The 18623-nt window shown below is 41.4% G+C and overlaps 2 long non-coding RNA genes and 1 pseudogene across 2 annotated transcripts in view; 2 read left to right on the top strand and 1 right to left on the bottom strand.

Annotated features, from left to right (window-relative positions):
• Positions 1-8703, bottom strand: part of LOC123611121 — a 206884-nt gene extending 198181 nt beyond the window's left edge. The window contains exons 1-2 of the long non-coding RNA XR_006718447.1: positions 8607-8703; positions 8348-8501 (exon numbers count right to left, since the gene is read on the bottom strand). This is a non-coding gene — a long non-coding RNA (uncharacterized LOC123611121). The remainder of the gene's footprint in view (positions 1-8347; positions 8502-8606) is intronic.
• A 4361-nt stretch (positions 8704-13064) lies between these two features.
• On the top strand, positions 13065-18623 carry LOC123611126. The gene is made up of 3 exons (XR_006718450.1): positions 13065-13078; positions 13928-13929; positions 18464-18623. It is a non-coding gene; the product is annotated as an uncharacterized LOC123611126 (long non-coding RNA).
• LOC123611114 lies at positions 15671-17265 on the top strand (annotated as a pseudogene).

Here is an 18623-nt window from a genome sequence, read left to right as displayed (position 1 = left end):
CAGGGAAACTGATAGCCATAGAACTGGGAATATCCTTTTGAACTTGCAAAAGTTTGCATTATCTTCCTGAAGCTTTCTTTTGCATCTTTTTTAAACACAAGAAAGGGAAGCACAAAAAGGTTCACTAGGATTCAGTGGAGTTCCTCATCTACCTTGGTGTTAGCCCATTCAAGCTGCTGTCGCAAACACCACACACTGGTGCCTTATCAATCATAGAAATTAGTTTCTCATAGTTCTGGAGACTGAAGGTCCAAGATAGGTTACCCCCATGGTCAGGTTCTGGGGAAGGCCCTCTTCCAGGTTAGGCTGCCAGCTTCTCACTGTGTCCACACAAGGTAGAAGGGGTGAGTTAGCTCTCTAGACCTTCTTTTATAGGGGCATGGATCTCACTCCTGAGAGCAGAGCCCTTGTCACCTAATCCCAAAGGCCCCATCTCCTGATACCATCACATGGGGCACTGGGATTTCAACACGTGAATGTGGGAGGACACGAACATCAGACCATAGTACTTTCCTAGATAGGTATAATCTCACTCCCTCCTCCCTCTCTCTCTCTCTGTCTGTCATACACACACACACACACACACACACACACACACACACACTCGCGCGCGCACGCAAAATAACCTTTATTTACTTCACAATTACATGCGCACTCCAGCTACCTAAGGGCTTTTATGATTCTAATATGTATACATTTCCACATGTTTTCATCAAACATTTACTGAATTCCTATTACGTCCTAGATGCTATGAAACAACATCAAGTATACAACATGAATAATCTATAGTTCCTATTGGATTTTGGAGAGTCTTTGTTTAAGGAGACATTGAAAAAAAAGGTCAATTTTTTTGAGTACTTACATGTCCAGCAGAGTGATTTCCATTATGCTCTCACTTAGTCATCACAAGAGCCTCATGATGTAGATAATATTTTTTTTTCCATTTTCCAGTTGAGGTAACTGAAGCTTACATAAGGCAAGTAATGACAAGATCCAGGTGATGAATTATTGCCACTATAACTAGTAGAAGCTCACATATATATTAAGCACTTACTGTGAGCCAAGAATTGTTCCAAGCACCTTCCACGGATTAGTTTATTTACTCTTATTATCTTCCTTCTACCAATAAGGAATCAGGAGCACAGAGATGTTAAATAAGTTCTCCAAAGTTACCCAACCAGCAGATGGCTGAGCTGGGAGGCAAACCCCAGCATTAGGATACCAGTTGTTCTTAAAAACTCACAGACTCAAGTCTGACCATCCCCAAATTCATGCTCATCACCATGATGAAACTGAAAAGCAATGTAGGGCGTCCTTAATTATGATAATGTGTTCATCTTCCTGGTCAGAATACTAATGAGAGAAGAAAACTTAAGGACAACAGTTTATTTCAACAGATAATAACCGTCTTTTGGAATGCTGTCTGATCTCAATCTATAAATTATACTCAGAAGTTATAAAATTCAGAAAAAAAAATAGGGCTCCACTAAATTGCCATTACCTGGTTCAGTTTGCCACCTATTTTTCCTGTTTATAACAAAGGAGTGAGTGACTAATAGTCAATTACTACATAATAATGCTTTCCACCTATGAGTAGTATATTCCATATGCTCCATGAGAGCAAAATTAGGTCCATTTTTACTCCCCATTTCGTTTGGCAAGTTGGGCATCATGATTGGCACATAGTAGTCCCTCAATAATTTTTTATTGGCTATATGTTGAGAAAACCTTTCTGAACAAGCACTTAAGAGGATTTCCAGAGCTGGGACTAGGGCAAATGAGGCACCCATCTTGACTGCAAAATTTAAGGAGGCACCAAAAAGCTGCTTTTGCCTCAGGCTCCAAGTTGGCTTAGCAAGGCATTTAACAGATCCTGTCTTTACAAAAAAGTTTGGTACTTTGTTCATATGGACTATTGTACATTTATTTTTTCTCTGCCCTTATTAGATGCATTCTGGTTACACACAAACTCAATAAAAGCAATATAAGGCAAGAATATAAAGAAATGACTCAGACATGGATCCTATCTTCCTGGACTCACAGGGAAGTAGATTATTTTATTGTGAACACAAATATAGTACAGAGTAGAAAGGGATGCATGCCATAAGAAAATCACACCTAAATTTCTATTATTTTTGAAGCAAAAGGGTCAGAATTATAACATCCAGTTGGAATCAGAAATTTTTATTTCTAAATCCTAACTAAACTGATTTCTTTTCTATAATAAATCTAGAAAAGACTCAAATGCCATCCCACAAATAAAACCAGTGAAACTTCTTTTTTTTTTTTTTTTCTTCTTTTCAATGAAACTTCTAATGTTGGAATATGGAGAACAGTTATTTTAAAACCTTATGTGTGATTCCTATCTTAGAAAACTTGGAGCTCAATCTAGCTGTAATTTACTGAGATTGCAAAAAACCTACTAATTCTCAAGGATTTAGTGAGAATGGTTTACCATTCAGTTAAGCTAACCTGGGCTCCAAACTCAGTTCTACCTTTAGGCTGGGTGGTCTTGGGCTAATTGCTAAACTTCTCTGACCCGCAGTTTTCTCCAATGTAAAATGAGAGGTAATAATACTTAGTTCATAAGGATGTTATGAGAATGAAATGAAACAATTTATGTAGAGTGCCTGGCGCGTGGTGGTTACCGAGGCAGTGCCCCCACGGGTTTAATTAAAGCTTTGGCTCTCTGCCTCTCAGTGAACAAAAAACTTTGAGTGTCATAATTAATGGAAGAAGTCCAAAGGAATAGAATGTCAAAACCACGAGCCAGATAGAAACGAATGAGCTGGCATCCTTTCCAAACTCTTGGCTTTTTTTTTTTTCCTCCTAAATTTAGATTTTTCTGAGTGCTTGAAAAGTGGCCCGAGGCTGCCATCTAGTGGGTGAATGAATGAACACCAAGCCCTTGTATTTAAGAACCAGAGTTATGAATCCTTCCAAAGGGGCTTCTAATGTAAAAAAAAACACCTCCTCCACACAAGACTTGATTGGCAGCAAAGTGCCAGCTTCCTTGAGCACAGAAGTAAAGCTACTGACACATTTTCCTTGAGTTCTCTTCAACTCTGTGCCCCACATTTCCAAAGGTCTTGGCCCCACCATCCTGTCAAAACCTAGGTCAGCCACCTATCACCTTGAAAAGACTGAGTAATTTACACTGTTATTTCTAAAATTTCCTAATGCAAGGTCATTCCATGAGATATGTGCACTTTAATTTTTATTTAATTTGGATTGTCTTCTATTTTGCGTTTCGTTTTATTCTGCATTCAGTTAAGGACACAATTGCTTCAAGGCAGTGGCTCTCAAACTATGGTAGGTATCAGAATCATCCTGAGGGCTTTTTAAATTACAGAATAATGGACCCCATTGCTACACGTTTGGAAACATGGATTTCTAACGAGTTCCCAGATGATACAACGCCATCGGTCTGGGGGATCACAGTTTAGTCCCCACTTCTAATGACAGAATTTCACTTTTTAAAGGAGCTCCTTTACAGACTTTCTTATGCTATTTCCTATACTTCTGAAATCCATCCATTCTCTCCATCCCCACAACCACCTCTGCACTAGTGACCGCTGCCTCTCTCCTCTACTCCTGCAACAGTCTCCCTCAGTTTTGCCCCCTCTAGCAGATTCTTCATATATAGACTTAAGTCATCAAAAGCGTATCACTATCCAGCCCCACCAAAGGCTTCCAATGGACCTCAGGACCCAATTCAAACATATCCTTCAAGACCTTTTATAATCTAGCCCCTACTTTATGTCCATCCCACTCTACCCAGTTCTGCACGTTACTCATTGTGCTCCTTCTAGCCTAGTGGTTCTCAAAGTGTGGTCCCCAGATGAGCAGGATCAGCATCACCTGACAACTTGTTAGAAATGCAAATTCTTCAGCCTTCTTAGGCCTGCTGATACAGAACGTTTGGGGTAAGTCGCAGCTGTCTACATTTAACAAATCTCCAGGAGATTCTGATGCAGCCGACATTTAAGAACGACTGCCCCTGCCATCTTCAACCATTTGCCAAACATGTCATACCTTCCCTCTCACTGCCACAGTTTTGCACATGCCTCTCCTGGAAGCATTCAGCCCTACCGCCTTACCATGACAAGTCCTCACTGTTCCTTATTTATGTTAATCACTTCTTCCCAGATAATTTCCCTGTCCCCCAGTCTAGATTCCAGGCTCATGTTAGGAATTTCACAGCACCCCGCACCTCCCTCAGCACCCAAGTCATTACTATAATATAATGTAAGTTGAGTGCTCACATGTCTCCATCCTTGTCCAGGTGCTGACTACTTTTTATCATATGCATATTGTATCTCAAATGCCTAGGGCAGGGCCTGGCTCAGAACAGGTGTCCAGTATTTGTTGAATGAATAAGTATCACATGAACAGTTGCCTTCTCCACTTGGCACCATACATAAGACATAAAAAAGATGAGTAGTGATGAGTAAGATATTTTCTCACTCAGACGTTATCTGGCCTTGGAAGAAGCTCATTGATTTCAAAGTGAATTGTGAGTAGCTCTGGTCTGAATAACCTATTGCTGTTGTAAGTCAGCCTTAGAATAACAATGTGACGTGAGCAATGCTTTGTTTAAGTTCAACCAACACACTGAGGTCTTATGACCTCGGTCAGGCACTGAGCTAGGAACACCAAATCTAAGGAGCACCTAATAATCTCTCATGCGTTACAAGCCCACAAACAATTAGAATAGTGCCACAGGATCACGGGGGAGGTAGAAATAGTGTGGACCATTCTGGAGAGTCTTCAGCAAGAAAAGTGAGTTAAGCCATTGTAATCGGTTGAATAATGCCCCCCCCCAAGAGATATATTTAAGTCCTAACATCCAGTTTCTGTGAATGTGATATCATTTGGAAAAGGGGTCTATGCAGATGTAATTAAGGATCTTGTGATGAGATCACCCTGGATTTAGAGTGGGCCCTAAATTCAATGACTAGTAGTACTCTTCTAAAAGAAAGGAGAGGGAGGGTGGGTGGCTCAGTTGGTTGAACATCCGACTTCAGCTCAGGTCATGATCTCACAGTTCGTGGGTCCAAGCCCTGCATCAGGCTCTGTGCTGACAGCTCAGAGCCTGGAGCCTGCTTTGGATTCTGTGTCTCTCCCTCTCTCTGCCCCTCCCCTGCTCGTGCTCTGTCTCTCTCTGTCTCTCAAAAATAAATAAACATTAAAAGAAGAGGGAGACTTGAGAAGAGGAGAAATGAGGAAAAGGTCACGTGAGGATCAAGGAAGAAGCTGGAGTGACAGGGCAAGGAATGCCAAGGATTTCTGGCCCCCACCAGAAGCTGGGAGAGGGGCTCAAAGTCTCCAAAAGGAACCAATTCTGCCAACATCTTAATTTTGGACTTCTGGCCTCCAAAACTGTGTGACAGCATAAATTTCTGTTGTGTTAAGTCACCAAATGTGTGATAATTTGTAACGGTGGCCCCAGGAAACTAAAACAGCCTTGAAGGGTGAATTGAAAGTAAGCTGCTAGTCAATGAAAATGGAAAGCACAAAGGTACAATCTCATTAAATCATGTGTTTCCCCCCCACACACAAAAAAAAATCCAGTGAATAAATGAGCAGAAGACATGAATAGACACTTTTCCAAAGAAGACATTCAGATGGCCAACACACATGAAAAGATGCTCAACATCACTCATCATCAGGGAAATACAAATCAGAGCCACACTGAGATACCACCTCACGCCGGTGAGAGTGGCTAAAATGAACAGGAAACAACAGATGCTGGCGAGGATGTGAAGAAATGGAAACGCTCTTGCACTGTTGGTGGGAATGCAAACTGATGCAGCCTCTCTGGAAAACAGTGTGGAGGTTCCAGGGAGACAGGAGTGCTGATACATAGGGGCACTTGTACCCCAATGTTTATAGCAGCACTTTCAACAATAGCGAAATTAATGGAAAGAGCCTAAGTGTTCATCAACTGATGAATGGATATAGAAAATGAGGTTTATGGGGGCGCCTGGGTGGCGCAGTCGGTTGAGCGTCCGACTTCAGCCAGGTCACGATCTCACGGTCCGTGAGTTCGAGCCCCGCGTCAGGCTCTGGGCTGATGGCTCAGAGCCTGGAGCCTGTTTCCGATTCTGTGTCTCCCTCTCTCTCTGCCCCTCCCCCGTTCATGCTCTGTCTCTCTCTGTCCCCCCAAAAATAAATAAACGTTGAAAAAAAAAGAAAATGAGGTTTATGTATACAATGGAATACTACTTGGCAATGAGAAAGAATGAAATCATGCCATTTGCAGCAAGATGGATGGAACTGAAAGGTATTATGCTGGGTGAAATAAGTCAGAGAAGGACAGGTATCATTTTCACTCATATGTGGATCTTGAGAAACTTAACAGAAGACCATGGGGAAAGGGATGGGGGAAAAAATAGTTACAGAGAGGGAGGGAGGCAAACCACAAAAGACTCTTAAAAACAGAGAACAGGGGCGCCTGGGTGGCTCAGTCGGTTAAGCGTCCAACCGGCTCAGGTCATGATCTCACGGTCCGTGAGTTCAAGCCCCGTGTTGGGCTCTGTGCTGACAGCTCAGAGCCTGGAGCCTGTTTCAGATTCTGTGTCTCCCTCTCTCTCTGCCCCTCCCCTGTTCATGCTCTGTCTCTCTCTGTCTCAAAAATAAATAAAAGTTAAAAAAAAAAACCGAGAACAAACTGGGGGTCAATAGGGGAGGAGAGAGGATAAAATGGGTGATGGGCATTGAGGAGGGCACTTGTTAGGATGAGCACTGGGTGTTGTATATAAGCCAATTGACAATAAAATACATTCATAAGAAAAATCATGTGTTCTGAAGACACCAAGAAATCTAATGATAGAACCAATAAATCAACTCAAAAGGTAGGATATCACTGGCTTGTGCAGGGCGGTGAATCTTATGCTGTGTTAGAAACTGGAATCATATTAAGAGGTATTGGATGTTATTACAGGCAGCAAACTCAGAAATAGGAGAATTATAATAGCTATTATCATTGCTCTCAACCAGACACAGGAGAGGAAAGGAACACTTTAATACCAGCCAGGCCTTGAACCCAATCTCAAGAGCAGAAATCTAATAATCAAGTTGAACCAGGTAGAAGCTTTCTTTCTCCTAAGCCTCAGACCAAAACAGACTCTGAGGCCTGTTCTCCCTATTTACTCCCTCAACTTCCAATGCTCTTTGTCACTATGTTGCAATGAAAGAAAACTGTTAAAATCTAAACTGAGGCACCTTAACATTTTCAAAACTTAAGTTGAGCAGACATTGATTGGAATCAGGCAGTGCCAAACGGTCAGTGGTTAGGAGTTGCTCCACTGACAGGCACTAGGGGAGAGGTTTTTAGAGAGGAGACCTAGAAGCAAAGAAGGAAATTATTTGATTGGTGATAGCTTAAGTGCTTGCCTTATTTGGGGATGCCTGGTTGGCTGTTTGTGATTGTTCTTCAGTTTGATTTTCTCGGGTTCCAGTTGGCTCAGGTTTTGGTTTGCTCAGCAGGCTATCAAGCATTAGAGGTACCCCAGTCTAATGGCCAGCTTGTGTAATTACTTTAACAAAACCAAGCCCACACCCTGTGGCATCACCAAAAATGGAGCCGGAGAGTTCCAGAAGGATTGTGTTTACTGGCACTGGGGCACCTAGGCCATTGTTCTGGGACCGGCTTCAATATGGAAAAAAGAGATGGTTAAGAACAGTTACACCCACTCTGGTACATGTCACTGCCCTCTCAAACTTGCCACAGGTTGCCTGATGTAAATTTTACGTATATAAATACACATGTATACTTACACACATACTATGTACACACAGATATATGTGTGTATATATATATATATATATATATATATATATATACACATATATATGTAAAGCAAATACAATTTGCATTAAAGAATTTCTTTATTACTTCCTATTCACTGAAGAGTTCTTTTCTTTTCTTTTCTTTTTAGCTAAAATCACAGTTACTTCATTGCTAGCACACAGGATGGTATCTAAATTGATACCATCAATTGAGTGAATTCTAGGCTTTTGAAAACATTCACTTGTTAGTAAGATACTCTCTATCTTCTTTGACAGATCCTGTAAAGTACTTAATTGTGAAATGTTGTTTGCTCATAGCATCTTTTCATAAATAACTGCAAAATAAGCTATTTCAAATGAAAAGAAGATAAACAGTGATATTTTTAGCCCAAGAAAGAATTCTTCAGTCTACTTACTTTGAAACACATGATCTATCTTAGCCAAGATTTAATTTTATCCTGAAGGTGGTCCTTCTCAGCCTCCAAACCAAATGCCCCCATCATCCTATCCCCAGAAATGTCATTCGTACTACACCCCGAGCCACAGGACTCACCAGCCTGGATTTGATCCATTTCCCCGACTAAGTCATGTGGCGCTCACACATCCGTGATCCTCCTTCCTCTGTGACACCTGCCAACACAGCCGGAAGCCCTTGATCAACATAAGACGTGAGAGGCAAGGGAAGCAGGTCCTCTCTGAGCCAGTTCCTGCAATGACAATGTAGGGCCAAACTCAAACGGAGTCATTTATGTCAGGGGAAAAATGGAGACGGTCAATGCAGGTGTATAAAAAAGAACAAAAGTTAACCTCACCTCACAGGAATTCACAACTCTCCTCAGAGATCAGCAGAGGATGCCAGCCAAACCCCAAACACCAAGGCTCTTCACAGCATCTCTGGACTTCCTTGTTGCCCTGACTCAGCCACCCTATTCCAGATAAGGAAAAAGACCACCTGGCAACCAATCAGCTGAACAAGCCAGATAACTTCTGCATTTACCCTATAAAAGTCCTTCAGTCTGTGAGCAACTTGGAACTCATTGCTCCATAGTCTTGAGTTTCTGGGCTTGCACGTCAAAACTGTTGCAATGAACTCGTCTTTCTGCTTTGTTTTGCTCAGTATGCAGAGTTTGGTTTTGCACAATAACCTGGTTCCTGGAGAAAGCAGGGACCACAGGAGAGAGCATGTGCTCCATTAGTCTTTGCCTGCCCCATACTAGTCTATATCATCTAGACTCAACCTGCCCTCACCCCTTTTCCCATTGTGCTGTTTAAACTCACTTCTACTTCTCGAACACTATAATGCCCCACCCCCCCATAGTTCTAAACATCAAGGGCCAACAAACTAAAGTTTTCATAGCAATAAATAGTCTGCCCTCTCTGCAGTGAAAAAGATCAAGTCTCTTTTGGTTCAACAAGCCTTAAAAACATCCTAGTTCCATTTTAAGTCAGGCCATAGTGAGACAGGGGGACAACATCTCAAACATACATGTTCTATGTGACACTTAATTGTCCAAGTGTGTAAGAAATTTCACATGTATTTCCCTTTAACCCAGCTCTGTCATCATTTCCTTTTCCAGAGTTACATGGGAATCTTGGGAGCTTACCAGCACCTGAAAAATCAACAGAAGTCATCTAATCTTCAGTCCATTGTGACTGTTGCCACTATCCTCACTGTCTGCTTTTGCAGGACCCCCTGAGGTGGGCAGTTCCACTGCTACCATGTAAATGGTGCACAAGGGACTTTGCCTACCTAGCTCAGTAGCCCCAGAATTCTGCTTCCTGGCAATACTGATTTTGCTAGACTTCTGTACTGCCCTAGAATGAGTGGACAAAAGTTAACAACCTGCCTGCTACTTCTGTCTCTATCAATTTTCTCCAGTGAACACTGCTGTCCCAGATCTGATGTGTATGCTCTCTGGTTATCTGCCTTTGCATGTACATCGCACCCCCTATGCCAGAAAAAAGGGGAAAAAATGAATCTCTGGAGTAAGAATCACTTCATTCTTTTATGGCAATCTTGTATTACCCAATACTCCAAAGCCATGCAAAATGACTAAGGGCATTTGGGGGCAACTGGGTGGCTCAATTGGTTAAGCATCCAACTCTTGATTTTAGCTCAGGTCATAATCTCACACATCAGGCTCTGCGCTAACAGCACACAGAGCCTGCTTGGAATTCTCTCTCTCTCTCTCTCTCTCTCTCTCTCTCTCTCTCAACAAATAAATATTTTTAAAAAAAGACTAAGGACACTTTGGACTTCTAAGGTGGCTGACTGAATACAGGTGTTCCGTAAACAATAGTAAAATAAATACAATAGTAAATCAATAGTAAAATAAATACAAACAATATCATTCTTTAAATTTTTTTTTTCAACGTTTATTTATTTTTGGGACAGAGAGAGCCAGAGCATGAACGGGGGAGGGGCAGAGAGAGAGGGAGACACAGAATCGGAAACAGGCTCCAGGCTCTGAGCCATCAGCCCAGAGCCTGACGCGGGGCTCGAACTCACGGACCGCGAGATCATGACCTGGCTGAAGTCGGACGCTTAACCGACTGCGCCACCCAGGCGCCCCCAAACAATATCATTCTAAAATGCAAAGAGAATGGAAGGAAGCTGATGAAGAAGTTAACACATTTTTGAAAGATGAAAAGCTAACTGATTCACCAGAGTGGAGAAAGCTTAAAACCTGACTTCAGGAAAAAGATTATACCCCCAAAGGAAACCTATTCAGTCAGAGAAAGACAGAAAGACAAAAGGAAGGAAGGGAAAGGAGGGACGGAAGGAAAGAAAGGAAGAAGGAAAGAAGGACACAGATGTAAGGGCAGGGAAGGGAGAAAAGGAGAAGAGAGAAGCACACAGGAACTGAAGGCTCCAGGTACCTCAGAAAACAGAGTGAGATGTGGTGATCATTTAAAAATCTGTATAAGGAGTCATTAAACCCCCATATCCCCATGACCACACCACAGCCAGGAATTTACTTTTCCCAGACCACCACAGGACACTGCAGGACTTATTCTATAAAGACACTGAAGCAGAGAGATCCTGGACTCTGGAACACTGGGCACTGAGGAGAAAAAGGGTAGGGCACCTAACTGGAAACAGGAGGACTGAGAATTCCCCCTCCCTATCTCACTCCCAAAACACTGTCAGCTAAACTTTTTTTTTTTATTCTGCAGGCATAATATTAGAGGATCCCTTGGTGGAGAAAATGAATGCTCACTAAGAAGTTCTATAATAATTTTTGAAAAAGGTTTGGGGATATATCCCCAGTTGTCTGATCACTAACACAGCAGAGGTCATTACGTGCAATCACCTTGGTATAACTGACATGTTGGACCATACTATTCTTTGTTGTGGGGCCTGTCCTGTGCATTAGAAGATATCTGGCAGCATCCCTGGACTCTACCACTAAAAGACATAGCTCTTCCCCAGTGGTGACAATCAAATATTATTCCAGGAGCAACTTGGTGGTTCAGTCAGTTGAGCATCCAACTCTTTTTTGTTGTTGTTGTTAAGGTTTATTTATTTTTTGAGAGAGAGACACAGAGCGCAAGCAGGGGAGGGGCAGAGAGAGAGGGAGACAAAGAATCAGAAGCAGGGTCCAGGCTCTGAGCTGTCAGCACAGAGCTCCACACAGGGCTCAAACTCACAGACCACGAGATCATGACCCAAACCAAAGTCAGATGCTTAACCAACTGAGCCACCCAAGCGCTCTGAACATCTAACTCTGGATCTCAGCTCAGGTCATGATCTCACAGTTTGTGGGATAGAGCCCCTCATCAGGCTCTGTGCTGATAGCATGGAGCCTGCTTAGGATTCTCTCTCTCCCTCTCTTTCTCTGCCCTTCCCCAGCTGTGCATGCTCGTTTGCTCACTCTCTCTCTTTCTCTCTCTCAAAAATAAATAAATAAATAAACTTTAGGGGCGCCTGGGTGGCGCAGTCGGCTAAGCGTCCGACTTCAGCCAGGTCACGATCTCGTGGTCCGTGAGTTTGAGCCCCGCGTCAGGCTCTGGGCTGGTGGCTCGGAGCCTGGAGCCTGTTTCCGATTCTGTGTCTCCCTCTCTCTCTGTCCCTCCCCCGTTCATGCTCTGTCTCTCTCTGTCCCAAAAAAAAAAAAAAAAAAAAAAAAAAAAACTTTAAAAAATATTCCAGACATTGTGAAATGTCCTCTGGGGGGCAAAATTGCTCTTAGATGAATGATTGCCCACAGTCCATTTAAAAATACAAAATAAAATATTAAGGTAAATGCAAGAAGAGGCAGTTACAACGTTCAGTGCTTTGTCTCTAATGAACATAAGCAAGGGATGAAAAGTGGGGTAAGGGATTTGAGTCACAGAAGTAGATGGAATTAGCTGTTACTGTAAGTGCTAAGAAGACAAAGATGATAACTGTCAAATGTATAAGACCAATGATGTAAAAACTTAGAAAAAAATGTTTTTCTTTTGGGAACTAGGGAGTTCTTCACTGAAGAAGCTGTGTTTGAAAACTATCTTAAAGGGCCATAACGATTGAGAAGGGTAGAAAAAAGAAGGTGGAAGACATTTCAAGCAGAGGAATTTATGTTTAGATCACACATGCAAGTCAGGGAAAACAGAATCAATGTTACTGGAGCAGTTACGGGGGAACAAGACGACAATTCAGTTTCTTCCACAAGAAAACAGAGGGCTGCAGAGGTGCATTGTCACTTAACAGTGACATGTTAGGTCATGTCAGACTCTAGCATTCTAGAAATCTGCTGTAATTCTAAACTTTTTTAAAGGAGGGTGTGAACTCTAGTATTTGGGACTAGGAAGTGTCTACAGGATTGTAGTCTTGGAGAGAGAATTAATGTTTCAATATCCAAGTTTTAGGGGTGCCTGGGTGGCTCAGTCAGTTAAGTATCCAACTCTTGGTTTCAGCTCAGGTCATGATCTCATGGTTCATGGGTTCAAGCCCCGTGTTGGGCTCTGCAGTGACAGCACAGAGCCTGCTTGGGATTCTCTGTCTCCCTCTCTCTCTGCCCCTCCCCTGCTCAAGCTCGCTCACTCTCGCTCTCTCTCTCTCTCAAAATAAATAAACATTAAATAAATAAATAATTGAATATAGGTTTTAGAAAACTACCAACATGAAGAGCATTGATTTAGGATGTCCTCATTATCTGAGGATAATTAATAACAGGAAAACAACATCTATTAAAAGTGGAGTAGAAATTCATATTAAATAATGAGAAAAAAATTTTTATAGAGACATTCATAATGAGAAGAGAAACCAAAGATTGTAATTTTATCTTATATTTAAAAGTTAGTTTGTAATTACAAATATGTCCTAATACAACAAACAAAAAATGAATTAAGGATTGATTTTGTTTTAGTTCTGGCATGATTCTTTTGATAAAGTTGATGAGAGTCCTAAGTCAGTATTTCCTTCATATTCAATTTTCAAATTTTTGCAAAATATACTAGAGTTTCATCAGTTTTCCCAAGGGCCCCTCCTTATCCTTTGATATTCAAATCATTCCCTTCTGAATTATCTATCCTGTCATCATCCTTTTTACAAGGTTTGCAACTTAATTTTGTAATCCATCTGTGTCCTATTTACATTATATATTCTGCTTGACAAAGACATTGACCTGATGGGTGGGCTAGACACAAGTGTTAATGAGTGAAAGAATCTTTGAGATGAGACTAATTTCATAAGTGCTTGGTTCATTAGTGAATATGTTCATATTATGTCTACTATTGTAACTGGGGGTAACTTGCGTCAGCACTTATGTAACAAGAACTCCCAGTACCTACCACAATGGTCTTGAGCTTACATATAAGATAAAGGCTCTGTTGTCCGGGGCAATGACAAGGGAGAGTTAGTCAAACATTCTGGTTAACTGATAGTATTAGGGTTTACTTAACCATTAACCTAAAACTCATGGGAGTAAACAAAGAAAAACAATGTCTCACTATAACAGTCTGTGAAGAAACAGACTCCTTCTTAAATCAGAATAATTAGCTGTCACAACCCAATATTCACTTAATGCTCTGTTTCAGTGAGTGTCAGCATTTGGTACTGGTAATTAGACTAGAGTTTGCAAAAAATATCAAAAGTATTCATTTGTAGAACTTTCTGATTGGCAAAGTGACAAACAGTATAAATTTGGAGTAGTTCTTTTTCCCCCAGTTACGAGTAACTTTCTCGACAGGTACATAGTAGAAATAATAATAAGATCTGGTTACCAAATGTAAATCACTTAGACCTTAAGTTCAAAAACAGCATGAATAAGGCACTGTTGATATTCTCAGCACTCAGTTCCAACAGAATCACTCTCCACAGAATTCTAGATGACCTTCAAATCCATGTCCTTTTCTGCTTTCCTTGACATAATATTTTTTCAACATTCATCTTTCAAACTGTCTAATCTTTACTAATTTTATAATTAGGTAGCTTCAGAATTTAAAAAAAGAACCCACACTGATAACATCCTGACCATTCTGGATGACAGTATCTCTACACAAATTTAAGCAGCAATGATAAGGAAACTTACTAGAACATTCTCTTCAAATCTTAAGATTAGTGAGTTTTCAAAAATAAATTCTACTTTGCAAGACTTTGCGTAGACAGCTTGACTCACATAGTCCTTAGAAAAGCTCATTGTTCCCTTTTTGAACTGGTCCATGTATTATAGAATATGTGGTTGCCTACCTAATGTTACTGAAAGGGCTGTCCAACTATCTCTGCCAAAACTGTGTTTTATTGCCTGAAACTCCCATTTTGACAATCATTTCTTTAGATTTTTAATATTGCCTTTTCAGAATTTGTATATTGCCATTGTGAGGTATGAAGATTGTATTTCCAAAAATAGCCACAGCAATATTCCTGGCCTTAAATGCTCTCCCAGAACCTTGCAACCATATATCAGTAAGCAGAGCCTATTTTCCCTGTCCTTGAAGTGGACTAGGCTACTTGGCAAATAGAGAACAACAGAAGGAATGTGGCGTGACTTCAGAAACTAGTTCATACAGACCATATGGCTCCTGCCTGCTCTCTAATCTCTATCTCTCTTTCTTTATGTGCTCACCCTTGGAACCCAGCCACCATGCTATAAGAAAGCCCAGCAGTCATATGGAAACATCACATGCAAGTATTCTGGTTACAACCAAAGCTGAAGTGCCACCCAGACAGCATTAAGGCCACACAGGTGAGTGAGTGAGTGAGTGAGTGAGTGAGTGAGTGACCCTTCAGAGAATTACAGCTATCAGTCTCTGAGCCACTCTAGTCTACTCTGGCTGAGTATGGATTTGTTAGTAAGTAAATGGCATCACTGTTTTAAGTCACTTAGCTTTGAGGTAGTTTTTTTTTGTTGTTGCTTAATGTAGCCATAAATAACCAATAGGAAAAACACATTAACATTGGTACAGGTTAAATTCTCAGATTAGCTAGCCACTTTGTGGTAAATATAGGGAACATGAGGGATTACAACATGAAAAGAAAAAGGAAGAAGAGAAATGATTTATCTAAAGCAAAACCTTTTCTGTTTATGTTGGGTAGAGAAACTATAAAACTCTTAGAAGAAGACACAGGGGAAAAGCTTCACAATGTTGGATTTGGTAATGATTCCTGGATGTGACATCAAAAGCATAGGCCACAAAAGAAAAAAAATAGAAAACTGGATTGCATCAAAATGAAAAACCTTGGTGCATGAAGGGACACTATCAACAGAGTAAAAATGCAGCCTATGGAATGGGAGAAAATATTTGCCAGTCATATAAATAAAACCTTGGATTGTGAGTAACTTGTTCTGCAAGATGCGCAAACATTTCTAATAAATTTTAACTTGATAAACCAGTGATGTCTTGCAATATGAGTAGTATATGATGCCAAACATCACATGATCACAACTGGGCCATTGGTTCTTGCAATTCGCTTTGATATTCAAGTGCTTGGGATTACAAACATGTTTCCAGAATGAATTATGCTCACAAACCAAGGTTTTACTGTATATGATAACGGGTTAATATCCCAAATATAAAAGGAATGCCTAGAATTCAACAATAACAAATCTGATTTAAAAATGGTATGGGTGGTGGCCCAAGCCTGATTCTTGGCCTCTCCTCTTACTCCTGGAACAGCATGAGCTTCACCAACCGCTCTACCTTTTCCTCCAACTACAGGTCCCTGGGCTCAGTGCAGTCGCCCAGCCACCAGGTTCAGCCAGTCAGCAGTGCAGCCAGGGTCTATGCAGGCACTGAGGGTTCAAGCTCCTGGATCTCCATATCCTGCTACTCTAGCTTCAGGATGGTTGAGGGCCTGGGACATGGCCACCAGGATAGCCAGGGGTCTGGTGGGCATAGGGGAAATCCAGGGCAAGAAGGAGACCATGCAAGACTTGAATGACCATCTGGCCTCCTACCTGGAGAGGGTGAGGAACCTGGAGGCTGATAATCAGAGACTGGAGATCAAAATCTGGAAACACCTAGAGAAGAAAGAACCCCAGGTCAGAAACTGGGGACATTACTTCAAGACCATCAAGGCTCAGTTCTTTGAAAATTCTGTGGACAATGTCCACATTGTTCTGCAGATTGACAATGCCCATCTTGCTAATGATGACTTCAAAGTCAAGTATGAGATGGAGCTGGCCATGTGCCAGTCTTTGAAGAGTGACATCCATGGCCTCTGTGAGGTAATTGATGACACCAATGTCACTTGGCTGCAGCTGGAGACAGAGATTAAGGCTTTCAAGGAGGAGCTGCTCTTCATGAAGAAGAACCAGGAGGAGGAAGTAAAAGGTCTACAAAACCAAACTGTCAACTCTGGGTTGACCATGGATTTGGATGCCCCCAAAATCTCAGGACCTCAGCAAGATCATGGCGGACATCCGGGCCCAGGATGATGAACTGGCTCAAAAACCGAGAGAAGCTGGACAAGTACTGGTCTGAGAAGATTGAGAGCACCACAGTGGTTACCTCACAGACCACTAAGATAGGATCAGTTGAGATGACCCTCATGGAGCTGAGACGTACAGCCCAGACCTTGGAAATCAACCTGCACTCAATGAGAAACCTGAAGGCCAGCTTGGGGAACAGCTTGGGAGGTGGAGGCCCACTACATGATGCAGATGGAGCAACTCAACAGGGTCCTGCTGCATCTGGAGTCAGAGCTGTCCCAGCCCAGGCAGAGGGGCAGTGGCAGAGAGTGGCCAAGAGTATGAGGCCTTCGTTGCTCAATGTCAAGTTTAAGCTGAAGGCTGAGATCACCACCTACCGTCGCCTGCTGGAACACAGGTAGGACTTCAGTCTTGGTGATGCCCTGGATAGCAGCAATTCCTTGTAAACCATCTAGATGCCCACCACCCACAGGATTGTGGACAGCAAGGTCCTAAGACCAACGATACCAAAGTTCTGAGGCACTGAAGCAGCAGAAGCAGGGTACCTATGGAGAGCAGGAGGCCAATAAAAAGTTCAGAGGTCAACAAAAAAATTAAAAAATTAAAAAATTAAAAATAAATGGTAGGGTGTCTGATTGGCTCAGTCGGTTGAGCCTCCAACTCTTGATCTAGTCTAAGGTCACGATCTTGCGGTTTGTGAGTTTAAGCCCTGCGTTGAGCTGAGCACTGGCAGTGTGGAGCCTGCTTGGGATTCTTTTTCTCTCTCTTTCTCGCTCTCCCCCTTCCTTGCTCGTGCTCACTCTCTTTCTCCTTCTCTCTCTCTCTCACACAATAAGTAAATAAACATTTTTTTTAATGGGGAAAGGACTTGATAGATATTTTTCCAAAGAACATATACAAATGACCAAAAAGGACACAAAAAGACACAACATCCATTCCTGTGGAATGGGTTATTACTTTCACTCAGAAGAGAGAGTGGGTACTCAGACAAGTTAGTAATTTTTTCCAAGAAATTTAAGCATTAGACAATGATGACAACGACGACGACGACAACAACTACTAGACTACACTCTGCTAAGAGCTTCTGGAGATCCTGGATCACGTATTTTGTTTCTGTGTGCCCAGACACCTAATAAACATCAGTTGAACAAAGAAAAGAGAATAAAATAAAGAACATAAAATGATGTCTAACATCACTAATCATTGGAGAAATGCGAATTAAAACCACATAAATCCAATTTCACACCCATTAGGTTCGCTATTATCAAAAAAAAAGAAAAAGAAATTAGCAAGTGTTGACAAAGATGTAGAGAAACTAGACCATTGTGCAATGTTGGTGGGAAAGTAAGATGGTACAACCACTATAGAAAACAGTATGGCAGTTTCTCAAAACATTAAAGATATAATTATAATATGATCCAGCAATCCCACTTCAATATACTCAAAACATTTGAAAGCAGGGTCTCAAAAAGACATTTATACACCAGTGTTCATCACACCAATAGCCAAAAGGTGGAAACAACCCAAGTATCCTTTGATTGATAAATGGGTGAACAAAACAGGGTACATACATACAATGGAATATTATTCACCCTTAAAAAGCAATGAAATTCTGGCCAATGCTACAATATGGATGAACCTTGAGGACATCATGCTAAGTGAAATAAGCCAGTCACAAACATAACAAATACTGTATGATAACATTTATATGAAATACCTAGAATAGTCAAATTCATAGACAAAAAATAGAATTGTAGTTTCCAGGAGCTGGGGATCAAAGTAAGGGGACTTATTTGATGGGCACAGAATTTCAGTTTCAGTTTGGGAAGATGAAAAAGTTGTGAAGATGGATGGTGGTGATGGTTGCATAACAATTTGAATATACTTCATGCCAGTGAACTGTACACTTAAAAGTGGTAAATTTTATCTGATGAATATTTTACCATAATAAATGAGCAAAACATTTTTTTTCCA

Source organism: Leopardus geoffroyi, chromosome A1, assembly GCF_018350155.1.
Source record: "Leopardus geoffroyi isolate Oge1 chromosome A1, O.geoffroyi_Oge1_pat1.0, whole genome shotgun sequence".
NCBI classification, from domain to species: domain Eukaryota; kingdom Metazoa; phylum Chordata; class Mammalia; order Carnivora; family Felidae; genus Leopardus; species Leopardus geoffroyi.
This window is presented reverse-complemented; position numbering and strand designations above follow the sequence as displayed.